Source organism: Tupaia chinensis, unplaced genomic scaffold (genome assembly GCF_000334495.1).
Source record: "Tupaia chinensis unplaced genomic scaffold, TupChi_1.0 Scaffold145741_1, whole genome shotgun sequence".
In the NCBI taxonomy this organism is placed as follows: Eukaryota; Metazoa; Chordata; class Mammalia; order Scandentia; family Tupaiidae; genus Tupaia; species Tupaia belangeri.
The window spans coordinates 840,891-855,562 of record NW_006205599.1 but is presented as its reverse complement, the minus strand read 5'-3'; positions in this window follow the sequence as shown (position 1 = coordinate 855,562).

Here is a 14,672-nt window from a genome sequence, read left to right as displayed (position 1 = left end):
GGGCGTGCGGAGTGGGGACCCCGCTTGTCCGTCCCGCACCTCGTGGGCTTGGGCTGCGCTTCCCGAGGCCCATGAGGACATCTGCTTTCCATAAGGAGTCGACACCGCAGCTGCACGTGTGTGGTCGTCCCCTGCCCAGCCAGGTGCTCAGGCTTGGGTCGTGACCTTGTGTGACAGCGGAGGCAACTGAGGCTCAGAGAGGTCAGGTTGCTCAAGGTCCCACAGGAGTGTGGTGGCGCGGGCTCTAACTTGGATTAGAGTTAGGGTTAGTACCTTCACAATTCTTCATTGCTTGCTTGCTTGCTTGCTTGCTTTCTTTCTTTCTTTCTTTCTTTCTTTCTTTCTTTCTTTCTTTCTTTCTTTCTTTCTTTCTTTCTTTCTTTCTTTCTTCCTGGTGGGGGGAAAGGTTTTTGCTATAGGGTGCATGCGCTCTCCAGAAAGACAGAGAGAGACAGAGAGACAGAAAGCTAGAAAGCTAGAAATCACCCCCCAGGGGAGATGGCCACCAGCAAACCCTTCTCCTCCATTCTCCTCAGGATCTTGGGCACACACGCACACATGCCCGGTGTGAGTTTAAGTCACCGGGTCTGGGACTCGAACTGTGGTCAGCCACATGGGAGTCCAGTGACACAGCCATTACGCCAACTGGTGGTCCCTCTTTTCTTTCTTTTCAAAAGACACAGACAGCACCCTCAACAAGGTCATGCCTGTATTCACCCCTGCCGCAGACAGCCCTGGATATGGGCACATGTGTGCCTGGAGGTCCTGCAGAGGTCTCCGGACATAAACCTAGAACCTTCCTGGGTGGGCCAGCTTCGCAGAGCAGTGTCATCACTGCACCACTGTCTGGCCCCTCAGTCCTTTTATTGATGAGAAGATAGTGTGTTGTATGTATATGCCACATTTTGTTTACTGGGGCATTTGTTGACTGACACTTGGGTTGAACATGGAAAGGACATTTTTCAGTGCCCAAGGACACGTTCGTGACTCCCAGGTGCTATATCTTTCAGGCATTTCCTTCTTTTCTCTCCTTCATCTCAGATGAATCTTATTTTTCTGTTTCTGCCTTCAGACACGAATATTGCTACACCTGTTATGGGCGGCACCAGAGTAAGGACAAACAGAATACAGGGCCGGCTGCAGCAGCCAGCTAGGGTACCCCGAGAGAGCGACCTCGCAGCCCAAGGACAGCAGATGTTCTGTTCCAGGGCTGCCTAGACTCCCCGAGGGTAACCCCCTCACCCTTTAATACCCTTACCCTTCAGGGCTAACAAAACCCTCTGCATCTGGTCCCTTTCCTCTCTTAGAAAGTGAACCAGCCCTTATTTGGGACCAGCAGTTGGCATAATGGCTATGTCGCTGGACTCCCATGTAGCTGACTACAGTTCAAGTCCTGGACCTGGTGGCTTAAACTCACGCCGGGCGCATGTGCGTGCATGCCCAAGATCCCGAGAGGAGAATGGAGGAGAAGGGATTGCGGTGTGGCCATACCCCCTGGGGGGTGATTTCTCACCTTCTGTCTCTCTGTCTCTGTCTGTCTGTCTGGCGAGTGCACGTGCCCTATAGTGAAAACCTCTCCAAACACAAAGGAAAGTGAGTAAGTCCTAAGTCCTTGTCTATGCTGGTGCCCTCTGAGTCCGTGGATCCCTACACAGCCCGCAGCACCAGCCACCCTAGCAGCTACCCTTTGGCTGTTGGGAAGCTGTAAAGATCCTTGCACAAGCTTGTTTGAATACTTTTTTTTTTTTTTGGTATTTTTGTGTATATACCCAGGACTGTAATGGCTGGGTCATAGGACATTTCTACGTTTAACTTTTTGAGGAACTGCTAAACTGTTTCCCTAGCCCTTGTGCCATTCCTACAAGCAACTTAGAAGGGTTTCAGTTTCCCCACCTCTTTGGCAATACTTGTTACTTTCTGTTCATTTTTTCTTATCCATCCTAATGGGTGTGAAATGTTTCTGCTTTACATTTCCCTGATAACTAATGGCATTGAGCATCTTTTTATATGTCTGCTACCATTTATATTTTTTTATTGTGTGTCTATTCAAATATATGTTGTTTAGCAATTGCATCCCACCTCTTTTTTTTCTTTTTTCTTTTTTTGGAGAGGTTTTCTTTTTTTTGCTATAGGGCGCGTGCGCTTGCCAGAAAGACAGAGAAAGACAGAGAGACAGAAAGCGAGAAATCACCCCCCGGGGGGATGGCCATGCCGCAATCCTTTCTCCTCCATTCTCCTCTCAGGATCTTGGGCATGCACACACACGCGCCCGGCGGGTGTTTAAGCCGCCGGGTCCGGGACTCGAACCGCGGTTGACTACATGGGAGTCCAGCGACTAGCCATTACACTAACTGCTGGTCCCTCCACCTCTTTTTATCTACTCTTTTATGGGTACCAGAGCGTTGGAAAGGGAGAGACTTTCTCGCTGAATGACTAAGAGGTACTTAGTGCTTTGTCGGGGTATTGCCTAAACCGCTGGGTCAATTATCAAGGAGAGTCGTGCTCTTGTGCTAGACTGACCGATCAATCCTAGAGGCGTAACTCAGTGAAGGTCCACTGTGTTGTTCCTGCCACTCACATACGGTTGGGCTGGGACAGGGATCGTTTGTTCCTCTCAGTTCTGCACGGCCAGGTCTTTCAGTCTATTGGTTGCCTCATCTTCAACTCATGGTTCCAAGGATCTCTGTGCAAAGGGAAGAGAGAACAGGTGGCTCCATGGGGAAGAGAGAGTGTTGGCGGGAGGGCTGGGGACCTGGCCTGCTGTGTCAACATCACTGCACTTTCTGCTGACCAGAACTCAATCGCATAAACTCAACTGAAATGCAAGCGGCTGGGAAACAGATTCAGCTGGGTGCCCAAGAAGAAAGGGAAATGGAACCAGTGAACACATAACTAGTATCGACCACGCAGAGTGAAAGCGCGCCAGTATCACTTCTCTGTCACTTACCGGCCCTTAGGCCTCGGTTCCTGCATTGGTAAATGAGGATAATAATACCAGCCATGCCATCTAGGGCTATCTTCATGGCGAAATGAAATTGTGGATCTGTTTTGTAATTTCTCTACAACTGAAAACTTTAAGGAGCTAACTTAGTGGGTCTCAATGAAGGTTTGATTTTTTTTTTTTTTTTTTGCTATAGGGTATGTGTGCTCACTGGAGAGATGGAGAGAAACAGAAAGAAAGTGAGGAAATCATCCCCCAGGGAGGGATGGCCACGCTGCAATCCCTTCTCCATTCTCCTCTTGGGATCTTGGGCACGCACGCACACGCGCCCTGCATGAGTTTTAAGCCACCAGGTCTGGGACGTGAACCACGGTTGACTACATGGGAGTCCAGAGACATAGTCATTACACTAACTGCTGGTCCCATGCTCTGACCTCTCTTCAGGTGAGATTTGTTCAGTACAAGTCAGCGTGTTTGGGGACCTCACTAAGTTGTCTCCTGCAATCATGCCTGAGTGCTGGCTGACTAAACTACTTAGCAGTTTGGGCTGACCTTGTAGTCTAGTGGTTAAAGGAGCTGGACCCAAATGGCCCACTGTGGTTGGAATTCTGGTCCTGGAGGCTTGGAAACCATACTGGGTGCATGTGTGGACAGATCCAGAATCCCAACAGGATGGAGAAATGGAGGAGAAGGGATTGCAGTGTCCCTCCCATTAGGGGGTGCTTTCTCCCTCTCCCTGGGGAGTGCACATGCCCTCTGGCAATTAAAAAAATACATATCAAATTTTTCCCAAGTGGTCTCCTCTTTAAATTGTGGTTTAGGATTTTTGTTGAGTTGTTTTTGTTGATTTCTTTTGCAGTTACGTGACTAGGGTAAATTATCTGTGAAATTCATGTCAGGGCAGCAGAAGTGTCATTGCCAAGAGCTGTTATGGTGTAGAGATGCTGGTGAGATGAGAGGGAGACCCACTAAATTCGTTCAGGGCTGTGTGACCCACTGCTGCTGTGGTGCTTGGCAAATAGGATATGCTCTTTAGCTGTTGAAGGAATGGTGAACGGAAGGATGTATGTAAATATTGAAATAGTGCAATAGGAGGTGTAGTGGTTATGTCACTGGACTCCCACATAGCCGACCACAGTTCAAGTCCCAACCTGGTGGCTTGAAACTCACGCCGTGTGTGTGTGTGTGTGTGTGTGTGTGTGTGTGTGTCCAAGATCTCGGAAGGAGAATGGAGAAGGGATTGCGGCATGGCCACCCCCTTGGCGGGGTGATTTCTCACCTTCCTGCTCACTGTCTCTCTTTCTCTCTCCCTTTCTCTCTCCAGTGACTGCATGTACCCTAAGGCAAAAACCTCTTAAAAAAGAAAGAAACGGTGCAGTAAAAGCCAGCTCCCTGAAACAGCAGCAATGCACTGAGGAGCTGGAGCCCACATGGCAACCATGGTTTGAATGCCCAGCTGGTCAGACCAAGCTCGCTAGGGGGCTGGAGGAAGGGGACTGTGGTGTGACCAGACCATGGAGGGTGCTACGCCCCCACCCACACGTACACTCTCATGTGTGCACTCACACAGTGTATCATAAATAGAGGCAAAAGATGTGCAAGAAGAAAATGTCCAGAACATGAACCGGCTTTAGATCAGTCTCTCTGAGAACATTTTGAACTATGTAAAATAAAAGTTGGTGTCATTTTCCACTTGGAAATCTCACACTTGATTCTCAACCAAATCAAAGAAGATCAGCCTCTGCTGCTTTTTGCTAACCTCCTTAGGAAAAAGCTGCTAATATCAAACTAACCACCATCAAAGAGAACCCCAAACAAAAACACACTGAATCAGCCTCTTCAAGGAAAGGGTCAATGCTTACACCGTTACCAATCCAAGAAGTAAAAGCAGAGTCCCTCCTACTCAGAGAAAGCTCATTAGGTGTAAAGCAAAGAAAGTAATATCTTCCGAAGGTTCATTTCCAAGTTGGAGACTGGGCTGTTAGAATACCGGATTTAAAAATGACATAAAGCAATAAATTACTTCTTCTGGTCCTACCAATTCCAGACTCCAGAGCAAACCTTTTGTTAAAAGTAAATTATTCAGGGAACCAGCAGTTAGTGTAATGGCTATGTCGCTGGACTTCCACGTAGTCGACCGCGGTTCGTGTCCCGGACCCGGTGGCTTAAACTCACGCTGGGCGCGTGTGAGTACGTGCCCAAGATCCCGAGAGGAGAAAGGAGGAGAAGGGATTGTGGCGTGACCATCCCCCCTGGGGGGTGATTTCTCACTTTCTGTCTCTCTGTCTCTCTCTGTCTGTCTGGCAAGTGCACGTGCCCTATAGCAAAAACCTCTCTTTTTTCGGGCACGTGTGCGTGCGTGCCCAAGATCCCGAGAGGAGAATGGAGGAGAAGGGATTGCGGCGTGGCCATCCCCCCTGGGGGGTGATTTCTTGCTTTCTATCTCTCTGTCTCTCTCTGTCTTTCTGGTGAACGCACATGCCCTATAGCAAAAACTTCTCCAGAAAAATTATGTATATATATATATTCAGGGACCAGCAGATGTTGTAGCGGTTCCGTTGCTGACTCTCACATAGTCCAGGACCTGGTGGCTTAAAACTCACGCTGGATGCTTGTGTGTGTGCCCAAAATCCTGAGAGGAGAATGGAGGAGAAGGGATAGTGGTGTGGCCATCCCCCGGGCAGTGATTTTTTTGCTTTCTGTCTCTTTGTCTGTGCTTCTCTGGCAAACGCACATGTCATATAGCAAAAATTTCCCCAAAAAGAAAGAAAGAAAGAGAAAAAAAGGAAGAAGAAAGAAAGAAATTATTTAGAGATCAACAGGAGGTGTAGTGGTTAAGGTGCTGGACTCCCATGCAACTGAGCATGGTTCAAGTCCTGGACCCAGCAGTCTGAAACTCACACTGGGTGGATGTGTACATGCCCAAAATCCCAAAGGAGAATGGAGGAGAAGGGATTGTATCCTCCCTGGGGGGGCAGTGGGTGGGTGTGCATGTACTTTCCTGTCTCTCTGGCGAGTGCATGTACTCTATAGCAAAAATATCTCAAAAAAAGAGGAAATTATCCAAAGAAGACAAAAGTACATCTATTAATTATTTCAGTATTATATTGGCCATTCTTTTTTTTTTTTTTAATAGAGATTCTTGTTATAAGGTATGTGTGCTCACTGGAGAGACAGAGAGAGTGAGAGAGAGAGAGAGAGAAATCACCCCCCCGGGGGGATGGCCACGTTGCAATCCCTTCTCTTCCATTCTCCTCTAGGATTTTGGGCACGCACATACACACGTCTGGTGTGAGTTTTAAGCCACCAGGTCTGGGACTCGAACAGTGATTGACTACGCGAGAGTCCAGTGATGTAACCATTATACCATCTGCTGGTCCCTATACTGGCCATTCTAATAGGCCTAGTCAAAGGTTATTTAATAGTAGGGCAGGGAGTCACAATTTTCTTCAAAGGCCAGGTTTTTACTTTTCGTGGGCATGTCTCTGTTGCCACCACTACTGAAGTCAATTCTAGCATTAATGCACAGATATGGCTGTATCCCAATAAAACTTTATTTACAAAAACAGGCAAACAAGCCAGCTAATAGCCACAGGGTGTAGTTTACTGAGTCCTTACATTCCAGTGGAATGAATGATTTGACTTACGATTTATTAAGGTCCAGAGTCCATGACTTTGAATGTTACTTTTAAAAGGTTAAAAAGATGTAAGTGATTTTTGTTCGGTAGCGATGCGAACATTTCAATCCAGTAGAAAAGCTAATTTCAAAGTCACGGGATTGTCCAGAGGACATTGATCATTTGTATATCTAAATTAACAAATTGATTTCAGCATAAATTTCTGTTCCTCAAATATTTTTTAGACCAAATGTATTGTCCTGCTTGTGTTTTCCTTCTTTGTGCACAAATGAGGAGTAGAAGGAAGGAAATGAGGAGGCATAGGAGGTGTTAGAGCACTGCATGACAGTTAAGGACTAGGCTTGCTCGCACCCTTAGACCATGGGAGGTATCTCTGTATCTGTAGTAACATCTCCACACTGTAGTCTGTATTCATAAGCCACAGTAATCTATGTGTAGTAATACAAGGGGGGCTTCAAAAGTTCATGGAAGGGCTGGTTGGTGGTGCAGGGTAAATGCAATGCTCTGCATGGCTGACCCACATGGGAAGGTACTGGGTTCATATCCCAAGACCTCTGAGTACACCTGGCATTCGTGTGCCCATAATCTAAAGGTGGAGGTGAATCGTGGCATGAAGACCCTATTGGAGGTGCTGTCTCTCTTGGTCATGGGAGAAATAAATTTAAAAAATTTATTATTATTATTATTTTTTTGCGCCATAGGGTACATGCATTCTCTGGAGAGAGATAGAGACAGGAAGTGAGGAATCACCCCCTCGGGGGATGGCCACACCACAATCCCTTCTCCATCCTCCTCTTGGGATTTTTATGCATGCATGCACACGTACCTGGCATGTTTTTTAAGTCTCAGGGTCTGGGACTCTTAATTATGGAGTAGGCCATATAGGAACCAGCCCCTTAACCACCGTGCCACCTGCTGGCCCAATAAATAAACTTTTTAAAAGTACATGGAAAATATGTTCTGGGGCCGGCAGGTGGTGTGGTGGTTAAGGGCGTTGGACTCCCATGAGGCTGACCATGGTTCAAGTCCCAGACCTGGCAGCTTGGTTTCTCACTTTCCCTCTCTCTCTGTCTCTATCCCTCTCAGGTCAAATTAAAAATAAGTAAATAAATAAAGTTAAATAATAAAAATAATTCTAAAAAAAAAAGTTCTATAAAATACTATATGCTGGGGTGAGCAGGTGGTGAAGTGGTTAAAGCACTGAACTCTCACATGAGCAGTCACAGTTTGAGTCCCAGACTCAGCAGATTGAAACTCATACTAGGAGCATGTGCATGCATGCCTAAAATACGAGAGGAGAATGGAAGAGAAGGAGTTGCAGTGTGGCCTTCTCCCTGGGGGGTGATGTCTCACTTTCTCTTTCTCTGTCTCTGTGTCTCTGGCAAGTGCAAAAGGCCTATAGCAAAAATCTCTCTCAAAAAGAAAAAAAAATGCTATGCACCAAAATAAACTCATACTTTAATTCCATTTTTCCACAAACATTTAAAAAATAATTTATTTTATTTTATTCGCTGTGTTATTATTTTTCATTTGACCAGAGACAGAGAGAGAAAGTGAGAAAGCAAGTTGCCAGGTCCGGTACTTGAACTGTAGTCAGCCATGTGGGAGTCCAGTGCCCCAACCACCAAAACCACCTGCTGACCCTTCCACAAACTTTGAAAGTATCTGTGTAGGAGCCAGCAGGTGATGTGGTGGTTAAGGCATCTGGATTCCCACATGGCTGACCACGGTTTGAGTCCCAAACCTAGTGGCTTGCTTTCTCACTTTCTTTCCCTCTCTCTGTCTCTCTTTGGTCAACTTCAAAAAAAATAAATAAATAAAATAATGACAATGAATAAAATAAAATTGAAACATTAAAAAAGAAAGTATCTGCGTGTATCTATACGTACCCACACGTAGATCTATAACTATAGCAATAGGTCTACAGGAACATATCTCTATCTATCGATACATGTGCACTTGTATGATTTTACATCGTTCAAAATTTGAGACTAATCTCAAATCAGCTCATGTGGACGTCACCTGAGTCTTTGGCAGACTTAGCTCTGTGAGGATGTCAGACGTGGCAAACAGCGCAGAGATAGATTCGAGCCCCCCTAGATCTCTCGGCCAAGCGTCTGTACCTTGCAGTCCTGAACCTGTTTGTAAGACAGAAGTTTGAACTTGGGCTAGACATTCACTGATGCCCTACCTTGGGCAAGTGGCTCTACCCTCTAGGTATCATAATTGTTTGTATTGTAATTCCCGATTCTCCTATAAATATGTACATCTTTGTGGGGTAGAGTATGATTTTATGAGCATGTATTCTCCTATAAATATGTACATCTTTGTGGGGCAGAATATGGTTTTATGAGCATGCGTGCAGTGTGTAATCATCAAATAAAGGATGTAAGCATATTCGCCATCTTCAGCATCTCACATTATGTTGTACATATCCGAGACTTGTTCTACTAGTATTTTGGAAGTATTATTCAATTGTCAATTTTTTTTTTGAGAGAGAGATTTTTGCTATAGGGTGGGTGTGCTTGCAAGAGAGACAGAGAGACAGCGAGAAATCACCCCCCAGGGGGATGGCCATGCCACAGTTCCCTCTCATTCATTCTCCTCTCGGGATTTTGGGCACAGATGCACATATGCCCGATATGAGTTTTAAGTCACTGGGTCCGGGACTTGAACCACAGTCGACTAGGTGGGAGTCCAGTGATGTAACCATTATGCCATCGGCTGGTCCCGAATTGTCAGTGTTCTATACTGTACTGTGGCACACTGTTCCAGAGCCTATTTCACCGTCCACATGCATGCTTGGGTCTAGTAATCAATTTCTCCTGACTCCCACCCACCTCCAGCTTCTTTCTCTTCTGTTGAGTCCTTTAACTTCCACTCATGAGTGAAAACACGCAGTATTTGCGAAACAGGGACCAGGCAGTGTTTCACAGTCTGCTGTGAGATGAAACACCTAGTACTGCGTCTCCTAGGTTCACCCGCCTTGTCTCAATCGACAGGATGCTGTTCTTTGTGGCTGGGTAGTATTCCGTTGTGTGTGTGTGCCAAGGCTTATACATTCTTCAGTTGTTGGGCACTTAGTTTGATCCCACGTCTTAACCGTTGTGAACAATACTGCATTAAACATGGATGTGCATGTGTCTCTCTGACAGACATTTCCTGTCCTTCGGGGATATACCCAATAGTGGGATTTCTGGGTCCTATGATAACTCATTTTTGTCTCAGAGCTCGCACAAGAGCCCCACTTACCTCTCAAGGCACTTTGAGTACAGATCGTGTAACGCTCAGCTTCAACGCCTGCCGCTCGCACTGGCTACCGAGCACGAGCTCTGCAGGTGCAGGCCCCTTGCAGGATCAGACAAGTGTGTTTTGTAAAAAGCCAGAGGCACAATCAAGGATACTATGTGGGTACTTTCATAACAACGCAGAAAACGAATGTCTACAACTTTTTATTGAGGAAACTCGAAATAAAATATTGAGTGCATGTTTTGGAGTAGTTCTCCTCTTAGTGAGAATGGGGTAGTGTTTTGCTTACTCGGGTCAAGTATAAAAATTGTTCTTAGCTTAAAGGCAGAACAAAAGCAGGTGGCTGCCTGGATGCACCTGCAGGTGGTGGTTTGCCTATGCTAAGCCCTGCTGGTGGGGACAGAGGGAGGGTGAATGAGGAAGGTATTGAGACTCTGACCTTGCAGAGAAACCAGGTCACATCAGTGACAAAGAGATTTTTTTAGAGGGAACAGGTAACAGCTAGACACCCCCTAACACACTTGATGAAGAAAAAAAATATATACATGGGAAAAGGCAAGTTCTTTTGCTTCCGTCTTACAATGACTCTTCAGTGCCCTCTGCTGGCAGAGTATAGCAAGAACCCAACAGGCAAACCAGGCAAATTTTTGAAGTCCAGTTTTGCAAAGTGGAACAAAGTTACTTAAAGCTAAGAGGACAGCTCCTGATTTAGGATTTTTTGATTTTTGCCATAATGCCAAAGGTATGCGCAATAGAAAACATACTTCAAATTTTGATCTTTCCCTGGGCTACCAATAGGTAGTAGATGGACTTCATGACGCTGGGCAGCAAGAACAAGTCATTCTGTTTTTCACTTCCAACGCAGTCAGTATTTGCTCAATTACATGAGGTATTCAAGACTATTATAAAGTTCTAAGCACATTTAAGGTAGGCTAGGTACTTTAACCTAAAGGTTTTGTGTGGTTAGGTATGTATAAACACATTTTTTGTTTATAGTATTTTCAAGTTATGATGATCTTGTTGAGATATCACCCCATGAAAAGTTGAAGACCATCTGTAATTTGGTAACTTGCACAAGGATGTTAATATGGAGTGATGCAAATAATTTCCCCCCTCAATTTGATGTTTGCCTTTAAAAATATATTTTTTAGGGGACCAGCAGTTAGTGTAATGGCTATGTCGCTGGACTCCCACATAGGCAACTGCAGTTCGCGTCCCGGACCCAGAGCTTAAAACTCACGCTGGGCGCGTGTGCATCGTGCGTGCCCAAGATCCCAAAAGGAGAAAGGAGGAGATGGGATTGCGGCGTGGCCATCCCTTCTGGGGGGTGATTTCTCGCTTTCTGTCTCTCTGTCTCTCTCTGTCTTCCTGGCGAGCACACGTGCCCTATAGCAAAAACCTCTCAAAAAAAAATTATTTTTAGGGCCAGTAGATGACATGGAGGTTAAGGTGGCTGGATTCCACATGGCCGACTTTGTGTTTTGAGTCCTGGATGAAGTGGCTTGAAAAACATGCCAGTTCATGTGCAAGTATGGCCACAATCCTGAGAGAATGGAGGATAAAGGATTGTGGTGTGAAGGACCAGCAGATGGCGTAATGGCTATGTTTCTGGACTCCCATGTAGTCAACCGTGGTTCAAGTCCTGGACCCAGTGGTTTAAACTCATGCCGGGCGCATGTGCGTGCATGCCCAAGATCCCAAGAGGAGAATGGAGGAAAAGGGATTGCGGCGTGGCCATCCCTCCTAGGGGGTGATTTCTCGCTTTCTGCCTCTCTGTCTCTCTCTGTCTTTCTGGTGTGCACACGCACCCTATAGCAAAACCCTCTCAAAAAAAAAAAAAAAAAAAGGATTGTGATGTGGCCACCCTCCTTAGGGAATGATTTCTCATTTTTTCTCTTTCTGTCTCTCTGGCAAGTACACGAGCTCTGTAGCAGGGGGAAAAAAAGTTGCTGCATGGGAAGCCAGCAGGTGGCATGGTGATTGGGACACTGGACATTCCCAATGGCCGACCACGGTTTGAGTCCTGGACCTGGTGGCTTGCTTTCTCATTTTCCTTCTCTCTGTGTATGTGTCTTTCTCTGGTCAAATGAAAATGAATGAATGAATGAATAAATAAATAAATATTTTAAAAAACTTTCACATGGTATAGAATTCAAAATAGGAGGGGGCCGGCAGGTGGAGTGGTGGTTAAGGGTGCTGGACTCTCAAATGGCCAATCGCAGTTTGAGTCTCTGACCTGGCAGCTTGCTTTCTCTCTCTCTCTCTCTCTCTGTGTGTCCCTCTCTGGTCCAGTTAAAATAAATAAATAAAGTTAAATTAAATTATTCTTTAAAAAAAAAAAGAATTCAACATAGGAAGATACATGCACTTTCCCCATCCACTCAGTTCTTCCCCACAGAGCTTAGTTATCAGGGTATTGTATATCTTCTTGGAACCATTCTAGGAAAATATAGAATGCCTATTTTAAACTTCTGTTTAAATATACTTTACACAAATTTTAAGTGTTCTGGCAATTACGTCCATTCATTTTTCCTTTCTTCATGGCCCTTGGCTAATGTGTCTTGTTTAGAAAGACCATTTACATTCCAAGATTAAAAATTACTTTCCTTCATTTTCTAATTTTTTATAAAAAATAATTAATGCGGTTTCTTTCTTTCTTTCTTTTTAAATTTTATTTATTTTTATTTGACCAGAGAGGGACAGAATGAGAGAGAGAGAGAGAAGGAAAGTGAGAAGGCAAGCCACCAGGTCCGAGACTTGACCCGTGGTTGGCCATGTGGGAATCAAGTGCCCTTAGCCACTGTGCCACCTGCCGGCCTCTAATGCGGTTTATTTCTAAGCAGAATGAGTGACCTAGGCCAGAGAGGAGGCAAAGCATGCCTTTCTCTCTCTGTGAGCAGGTACAGGGCTTCCTTTTACTTGATTCTGAGAGAGTTTGGAATTTAGTGAAAAGTTTTTCTATTAGTCTGGCCCCAAAAGGCGGGAAGTGTGGAAGCAGGGGCTTGTAGGTTATAGGTGGAGTTTACAGTTTTTAGGTTGGTGATTTGAAAAGGAAGCTCCCTGAGATCAGAAAGGAATGTACTTTAACAGCCATAAAGAGGCTTAACATACATCACAAAGATACTCCAGTACTATGCCAAGGGCAGGAAATAGGAAGAATCTTGTTACTAAAGGGCAAAATAAACAAAAACAAAAACAAACCGGTCTGTCAGTACCTGTGGGCGGGACTCTCCCTGGGCCCTCTGGAAAGGACCTTGTAAAAATAGGAAAAAGCAGGGACCAGCAGGTGGCGTGGTGGTTAAGGCGCTGGACACTCCCACATGGTCAACTGGGGTTCAAGTCCTGGACCTGGTGGCTTGCTTTCTCACTTCCTCTCTCTCTCACTCTCACCCTCTGTCTCTCTCTCTGGTCAAATTAAAAAAAATCAATGAATGAAAAATTAAAATAAAATAAATAATAATTTAAAAAAATAGGAAAAAGCAGTCAGACTTCTGTCTACGATCCAGGGCTGGGCTGAGAGATAGGGCTGAGGCCTTGAGACCGCACCTCGCACATGTTGGACCAGTCAGGAGAAAACGAGTGACCTTCACAAGCTCCTTTCTCCTTTCACTCAGGGCTGCGGGGTCTTGAGAGCCATGAGTCCACCTGCATGCCGCAGGCTTAATCAATAAACCCTAATACGTTCTTATTTTAGCTTTTATATGTATACTTTCAAGCCACCTGGGCTTCATATGTGAACAGAATACAAAACGGGGATGAGATATTTTCTTCCAGGTGGGTGGCCATTTCATTGCTTCCATGTCATCCAATCCATCCTTTCCAACGGAGTGAAATCATTTCGGATTAGGATTCCGAATCCGCAGCCATCAGTAATTGCTGAGGACGGCTTCATCCCACAAGTCTAGCTCCTCCAGGCTTTCTGTGCCAGAACGCTTCTTATCTTGGTGGCGCCGTCTTTCTTTTGTGGTGTCTCCATCCTGGTGGTTCTTCTTCCTGTGTCTGGGCTTCTCTGCACTGACGGGATCCGCCCGGCCCCTTGGCCTGCCAAGACCCCCATTCTCTTTGTGGGAATCTCGCTCCCTGCGGTGCTTCCTCTTTGGCTCTTCCGGCTCCTTGTGTCGTCTCTTTCGGCCTCTGTTCTGATGGTCTGCCGGACGGACACGGCTGTCATCCTCCCGGGAGAGGCCACAAGAATCCTCCCTGCCTTGTGCTCTGTGGGGATCCATGTTCTCTCCTTGTGCAGGGTTCAGAAGGCAGGAGCGTTTGAAGAAATGATCGTGATTTTTCTGACCGCTGTGTCGAGATTCCAGTCTTTGTCTGGTGTGATGCATGTTAGACCGGGGAGGTATGTGGCGTTCCACCAAGCTCAGCCTTTCACAGGGACTGGGGATCCTGCGAAGCTGCTTCACCATGGGAGGCTTAGGGCCAGAGCGGTCCCTTGCTTGGTGCACAGGATCTCTTGTCGCCTTCCTAAAACAAACCTTTGGTTGTAATCCCCTAGCCTTCTGCTTTCTAATATAAGCCTCAAGTTCACACTGAAAAGAGTCACACACCCAAGGATCTTCCATTGTATTTATGATGATGAATCTCTGCCAGGGAAAATGGGGGGAAATTTTCTGTTAAAATTTACTATGAATCTTTTCTCTATCCTAAGGAAAGATCAGGCTCAAATTTCTCGGTGAGGTTATATTATGTCATATACCATAAATACTACGCAGTTATTGATGTTGAAAATGCATATGTTTGGTGAAGACTGGCATAGTGAAATAAAACTAAAAAATGAATCTTTAGGGCCAGTCGAGTGGTTAAGGGAGCTAGAGCCCTTATGGCTAATGACGCAGTTC